This window comes from Pristis pectinata, chromosome 2 (genome assembly GCF_009764475.1).
Source record: "Pristis pectinata isolate sPriPec2 chromosome 2, sPriPec2.1.pri, whole genome shotgun sequence".
Classification (NCBI taxonomy): domain Eukaryota; kingdom Metazoa; phylum Chordata; class Chondrichthyes; order Rhinopristiformes; family Pristidae; genus Pristis; species Pristis pectinata.
The window spans coordinates 65,943,326-65,951,537 of NC_067406.1; positions in this window are offsets into that span (position 1 = coordinate 65,943,326).

The following is an 8,212-nucleotide window of genomic DNA, read 5'->3' on the forward strand; positions in this document are numbered from 1 at the left end:
CAAGCTCAAACGGACTAAATCCTATTGACTCCTGGATCGATTCTCTAACGGCAAACAAAAGTAAATGGATACCTTCGTCCCAATCCTTGGTGTTTTCAAAGCAATAAGTCTTCAGCATATTTTTGAGAGTAGAATGAAATCTCTCCAGAGCTCCTTGAGATTCTGGGTGATATGCAGATGATACAATCTGCTTTGCTCCCAGCTCATAGACTATTTGTTGAAAAATTTTTGACATAAAATTACTACCTTGATCAGATTGGATTTCTTTTGGCAAACCAAACAAGGTAAAAAATTTTACAAGAGCCTTTGACACCGTCTTGGCCTTAATATTTCTAAGGGGTATTGCCTCTGGAAATCTAGAAGTGGCACACATGATGGTTAACAAATACTGATTTCCAGTCTTAGACTTTGGTAAGGGGCCAACACAGTCCACAATCACCTTCGAAAAGGGCTCCCCAAAAGCAGGAATTGGTTTCAATGGAGCCACAGGGGGTTTTTGATTTGGTTTACCTACCATCTGACATGTGTGGCAGGTTCGACAAAACATCACCACATCTTTTCTCAAACCAGGCCAATAGAATTGTTTCAAGATCTTCCCTACAGTTTTATTCACACCAAAATGACCACCCAAAGGCATACTATGGGCCAGGTTTAAAATCTCATCTCTATAAACTTTTGGAACAACAACCTGATGAATAACTTCCCATTCCTCAGTAACAGGAACATGAGGAGGTCTCCATTTCCTCATTAACACTCCATTTTTGACATAGTATCCAGTTGGCACCTTTTCAATCTCCTCACATGAGAGTGCTTTTTCTTTCAATTCTGTCAACTCAGGGTCCTTTGTCTGTTCCACCATAAAATCCTTCCTCGACAAAGACAAATCTTTAAATTCAGGCTCACTATAAGGATGTTGATCCTCCAATGAAGACAGAAAAGTCTCAGATAAGGCATCAAAATTTTCTTCCTGTTTAGGACTGTCACAAGGAACTACATCAGACTGCACCGGACTGTCTGTCTTGGCTAATTCTTTAGCTCTAGCTCGAGTCACCGCACATGATGGGTAAACATCTGGATCATCCTCAGACTCATCAATCCTTGGTTTGGTTGTTAACCGTACCACAGGATCACTTTCTCCATTTGCAAGGTCATTTCCCAATAACAAAGAAACTCCTTCCACTGGCAAACTAGGTCTTATCCGTATCTCGACTGGTCCTTCTACGAACTTTGACTTTAAAATCACCCTGTGAAAAGGGACAGACATGGTCTCACCTGTAACGCCTCGTACTAGATTTACTTCACCAGTGTCACTTTCTTCACCAAAATTTAAAACACTGTCCAGCAAGAGAGATTGACTAGCCCCAGTATCTCTAAGAATTTTCACTGGCACCTGGGGTGACTCATCATTCAGTGAAACAAAACCCTCTGATACATACGAATGGAATTCTTTTCTCACCTCCTCCAACTTTTCCGCTTTTCCCTCTTGCAAGGACTGATCTTTAACAGCATCTCCTAAACCTTTTTGATTTTTAATTGCCTGAAAGCAAGCATTGGGCCCAGCTTCCTTCTTTTTCTTCAAAAGGGCACAATTAGATATCACGTGGCCAGGTTTCCTACAGTAATAACAAGTACGCTCAACAGGTTTCTCCAGCCCTGGCTTCTTTTCATCCTTTCCTTTTTGATTACCTCCCAATTTAATCTCCGGTTTACCTGGATTGTCTTTGTAACTCTTTTGAAAGGTTTTAGGTTGTCCCCATTTGGATTTATGGGTTAAAGCATAATCATCTGCCAACCTAGCAGTTTCTTGTAAAGTTTCCACAGCCTTTTCATTTAAATATGTTGTTAATTCAGCTGGAACACATCTTTTAAAGTCTTCCACCAGTATCAATTCTGTCAATTTATCGTAATCCCCATCTACATTTTTAGCCAGGCACCATCGTTCAAAACATATTCTCTTTCCATTGGCAAATTCCATATAAGTCTGATCTGCAGATTTCCTCAAGTCTCTGAATTTTTGTCTATAAGCCTCAGGGACCAATTCATAGGCCTTCAATATAGCTTGTTTTACCTTGGTATAATCAGCTGCATCCTCAACAGACAAAGCAGAATAAGCTTTTTGAGCTTTACCTTTAATCACACTCTGTACCATAAGAGCCCATCCTTTCCTTGGCCAGTTTGAACTCACAGCAACCTTTTCAAAATGTTGGAAATACTGATCAACCTGATCTTCTTCAAACGGAGGGACTAATCGAACCTCCCTGCTGGCTGAAAAACCATCATCAGAATCAGATTCCGAACTCCTATGCTTCATTTGTAACTCATGCTGCCTCTTTTTCTCCTCGTTATCCAGCTCCATCCTCTTCAATTCCATCTGCTTCATTGCTAGATCAGCCTCTATCTTCATCTGAGTTATCTTTTGTTCAGTCTATAATTTCTTTTGTTCGGCCTCTAATCTCTTTTCCTCTCGTTCAGCTTCTAATTTATTTTGTTCTCGTTCAGCCTCTATCTTTGCCAGCTGCACCTGTGCCTCAGAAATTGCTATTTCACTGCCAGGAAACTGTTTTAACACTTCCTTCTCAAACACTTTCTTTTCCACATAATGGCCAGCTATCAGTCTCTGAATATCTGCCTTTCTCATAGACTGCTTTACTTCTGTAAGGTTTAGCCTTGTAGCAATCTTTATCAGATCATCCTTTTTCGCCACCTCCAATCCCTTTTGGGTTGGTGACTCCAAAAATGCCTTAATATCCATTGCTGCTGGTTTCCACACACACAAGGCAATTAAAAAGAATTTATCAGACCTCCCTCAAAAATCTTTGGATTGAATCTCGAACAAATTTCGTCAATCTGGGGTACAATCCCAGACGACACTCGTTAACCTTGGGAACTATCCCGGACGAGCCCCCAATTTTGTCACAAACCAGCAACAAAAGAAACACACTGAGCATGATTCAGTGTTAAAAACTATTTTATTAATCACTACTATTGATAATACGTAAAATAAAAGTAAAAATGTTAGTATGTTAGAATTCAAGAATGTTAAACCTCGAACGTTAACCCCAAAACTAAACTCTTCGTGTGTGTGTGTGACAAAGTCCAAAACTCCCAGTTCCTGAATGGTTCTTAAAGTTCAGTTCCGCAAGCCATAAGGTGAAACATGAGCAAGGGCTTCTTCAACAACCACCGTTGTCTGAAGATAAGTGTAGATGTAGAAAAACATAGAGAGAGTACATACGAAATCCAAATGTTCCACGATGGAACCCAAACGACACTTCAGTGTTTACTCGGTAGTGACTTCCTCACCCCGAAAAGCATCCGAACCGTGGTCGTCCACACACAAATACCTGTTTCCTTCTACAGGTCAGCAACAAAGTGAACTCCACCAGATTACTTCCAACTTCCATACATGGATTTCAGTGGCAAACACAGTTATTGTTTCTCATCCATCGATAGAGAAAACAAGCAGGCTGGTGTCTCTCTCCCTTCTCTCTCTCTCTTTCTTCTTCTTCTTCAACAACGTCATTACGTCCTTTATCTTCTATTGACGTAAGCACGCCCCACACACACATACACACACACTCTCTATCTTAAAGGGACTTTCACTGAGTCCGTAACACTATGATGTCAAACTCTTCTTCCGTCACCTCCATGCCTACTTCTTTGGCAAGAAGTCCTCTGCTCCACTGATAATCCCATCTCACATCTTCAATACTCCTCTTCCTCATGGAAACTCCTCCTGGCCTTTCTCAACCTTTTCAGTTCCAATTACCAACATGCCATCATCTACCTCGACTTCTCCACTCCCCTCACCCACTCCAACCTTACCTTATCCAAACGCGCAGTTCTGCACTCAGTTAGCACCAATCCCAACCTCGTTATCAAATCCGCAGACAAGAACGATGCTGTTATAGTCTGGTATACTGACGTCTACATTTGCAGAAGCTATTGGGCACTTTCTCATACCTATCCCTGGAACATGACCCACCATTAAACACCAGGCCACTGTCTCCCAGACCATCATAGATCTCATCACATGAGGAGATCTCCCCACCACAGCCTCCAACCTGACAGTACCCCTACCTCGCACTGCCTGCTTCTATCTCTTATCCAAGATCCACAAGAAGGACTGTCCTGGTAGGCTCATTGTTTCTGTCTGCTCTTGTTCTACTGAACTTATATCCTCATATCTCATTTCTATCCTGTCTCCCCTTAACTAGTCACTTCCCACCTACATCTGGGATACCTCACCATTTTGACAACTTTTGATTCCCTGGCCCCTACCGCCTCATCTTTACCATGGGCATCCAGTACACCTCTAACCCCAATCTGAAAAAAAGATCCAACCAGGTCCCATCCACCAACACTTTCATCTGCCTGGTAGGCCTTGTTTTTACCCTGAGCAACTTTTTCTTTTGATTCTTCTCACTTTCTACAAATTAAAGGTGTAGCCATAGGCACTCGCATGGGTCCTAGCAATGCCTGTCTTTTCCTTGGCTAAATGGAACAGCCCTTGTTCCAAACCTACTCTGGCACCACTCCCCAACTCTTTCTCCGCTACATTGACGACTGCATTGGTGCTAACTTCTGCACTCATGTGGATCTTGTCAATTTTATCACCTTTGCTAAGAACTTCCACCACACCCTCAAGTTCACTAGGATCGTTTCTGACACCTCTCTCCCATTTCTGAATCTATCTGCCTCCATCTCAGGAGACAAACCATCCACTGACATTTACTATAAACCTACTGACTCCCACAATTACTTTGACTACACCTACTCCCACCCAGTTTCTTGTAAGGATGTCATTCCTTTCAGTTTCTCTGTCTCCGTAGCATCTGCTCTCAAGATGAGCTCTTCTATCCCAGTATATTTGAAATGTCCTCCTTTTTCTCCAAACATGGTTTCCCTTCTACCGTGGAAGATGGAGCCCTCAATCGCATTTCCTCCATTTCTCAGACTTCTGCTCTCACCCCACCCTCCATCCAGACAGAAAAGGGATAGAGTTAGCTTGGTCGTCACCTTTCACCCTACCAGCATCTGCATCCAGGACATCATTTTTTGTCATTTCCACCAGCTGCTACAGGATCCTACCCCCTATCACATCTTCCCCCCCCCCTCTCCCCCCTTCTGATTTCCACAAGGACTGCTCTCTCTGTTACTCCCTGGTTCGCTCAGCACCACCCTCCCCTTCCGTCTCTTGGCACTTTTCCCTGCAACTGTAGGAGACTCAGCACTTGTCCCTATAACTCCTCCCTCACTACTATCCAGGACCCCAAACAGCCCTTCTAGGTCAAATTCACATGCCCCTCCTCCAACCTGCATACTGTGTTTGCATATCAATGTTTCCAGTTCAATGTCCAAACAAAGCCAGTCAATAAAAATTCCTGTAATTGCTTTCATACTATTTCTGAGTTCAGTATGAAGTTTAGCCAAAATATTTTCCTTTTACTGTTTGCTGCAATGATTGCATTCACTACACTTTACACTCAATTTGCCCTCATGCCTCTAGAATTTCACCAGACTAGGTAATCAGTTTAGAACATAGAACAGTACAGCACAGTACAGGCCCTTCGGCCCACGATGTTGTGCCAAACTATATGAACACCTCCTCCATGATCAATCTAACCCTTCCCTCTTGCACAGCCCATGACCCTTCATTTTACTTACTTCCATATGCCTATCTAAGAGCCTTTTAAATATCCCTTTTGTATCAGCCTCTACCACCACCCCCGGCAGTGCGTTCCAGGCACCCACCACTCTCTGTGTAAAAAATCTACCTAGGACATATCCCCTGAACGTTCCTCCTCTGACCTTAAACGGATGTCCTTTAGTATTGGTTATTGCCGCCCTGGGGAAAAGGTGCTGACTGTCCACTCTTTGTATGCCCCTCATAATCTTATACACCTCTATCAAGTCCCCTCTCATCCTGTGTCATTGCAAAAAGTCCTAACTTGCTCAACCTTTCCTCATAAGACATGTTCTTTTTGATTACACTTAGAGTTTAATGTACTCTCCGTCAAAGGTAAATTGATGAACTTCATAAAGACCTTGACTTATTGTAAAAGTCTCAGCAGTATTTATTTGCACATTAGTCCATTAGTTCTTAATCAACACCTTGACTCAGCAGTCAGTCTAGTTGCTTCTGTTGTTGCTTAAGCCATAAGTATTTTATAATCCTTTCTCATCATTGTCTGAATAAACTGACAAAGTATACAGTCCTCCTTTCTATTGGTATTGGTATTGGTTTATTATTGCCACTTGCACCGAGGTACAGTGAAAAGCTTGTCTTACAAACCAATCATACAGGTCAATTCATTACACAGTGCAGTTACATTGAGTTAGTACAAAGTGCATTGATGTAGTACAGGTAAAAACAGTAATAGTAAAGTGTCACAGCTACAGAGAAAGTGCAGTGCAATAATGTGCAAGGTCACAAGATAGATCGTGAGATCATAGTCCATCTCATTGTATAAGGGAACCGTTCAATAGTCTTATGACAGTGGGATAGAAGCTGTCTTTAAGTCTGGTGGTACGTGCCCTCAGGCTCCTGTATCTGCGACCCAATGGAAGAGGATAGAAGATAGAATGTCCCGGGTGGGTGGGGTCTTTGATTATACTGGCTGCTACACCAAGACAACCAGAGGTAAAGGCAGAGTCCGAGGAGGGTAGGCTGGTGTCCGTGATGCGCTGGGCTGTGTCCACAACTCTCTGCAGCTTCTTGCAGTCTTGGGCAGAGCAGTTGCCGTACCAAGCCATGATACATCCAGATAGGATGCTTTCTATGGTGCATCGGTAAAAGTCGGTGAGAGTCAAAGGGGACAAACCAAATTTCTTTAGCTTCCTGAGGAAGTAGAGGCGCTGGTGAGCTTTCTTGGCCGTGGCATCTACATGATTTGACCAGGACAGGCTGTTGGTGATGTTCACTCCCAGGAGCTTGAAGCTCTCAACCCTCTTGACCTCAGCACCATTAATGTAGACAGGTGCACGTACACCGCCCCCTTTTCTGAAGTCAATGACCAGCTCTTTTGTTGACATTGAGGGAAAGGTTGTACTTGCTTTTTGAATTGTCTCTGAATTTTTTTTTTCTTTTTTACTTGTTTTACCCTGGATCTGCAGGCTGTTGAAATGTGACCTTTCTTTTGGTGAAGGAAATAGTTTACTGTACTAAATTATCCAGATTGTGTGATTGATGATCATTGCAATTATAGCAATTGGCTGAATGACGTCACCTGTATGCTTCAGACTCAGTTTTACAGTCCGTGTTTGTGCTATAGTCTCTGACTGTGGCCTACAACTTGCACTTGCATATGGAGGTTAAATTTGTTCATATACCAGCCCACATAGACTTATCACATAAGGGGGTGACAATACTAAAGTGAAAATTATGTCCAGTAATCAACATTACAGATAGTACATCCACCCATAAATAACGAGAGGGAAAAGAGAAGCCATCAGTCAATTATAAAAAATTGAGGTCCCAGCACCAATCCCTGTGATACACTAAATGTTACATCTTGATAACCAGAAGAGAACCCATTTACATCTACTCTCAGTTTCCTGACACCCATCTAATCCTCTGTCCACACCAATATCAAACCTCCTACGCCATGAGTTTTTATTTTCTGCAATAACCTTTGATAAAGCACATTTTTTGTACATCTGCCGGTTGCCCTTAATTCACAGCATATCACTCCTTCTGAGAACTCATATGCTTGGTCAACATGATTTCACTTTTACAAACCAGATTGCCTTGATTTTTTTTCTAAATGCTCTGCTATATCTTTAATGATAGCTTCTAATATTTTTTCTTTGACAGATGTTAAGCCAACTGGCTGAAGTTTCCTGTTTTGGAAATCAATAGGCCCAAACTATTCCTGCCTTTTTGTGGGATTGTCCTTGTTTGAGTCCAATTCAGCCCACCTCCCTCATCTCTTTCTGCTACAATAATGACTGTGCTGGTGTTGCTTCCTATACTGTGCAGAACTTGAATATTTCACTGCTTTTGCTATCTATTTCCAGCTGAAAGAAATTTTGAACCTGCCATGAAATTTTAAACCTATGCTCTTTTCACAGATGCTGGCTAACCTGCTGAGTGTTTGCAGAATGTTCTGGTTCTTTTTAGATATTGTAAAGATGTTTCGGCAATTGGAGCCATAGGGAGGCAGAAGGGATGGGCATCCACACCCCTACCCTGAGGTGCTAAAATTAAGGT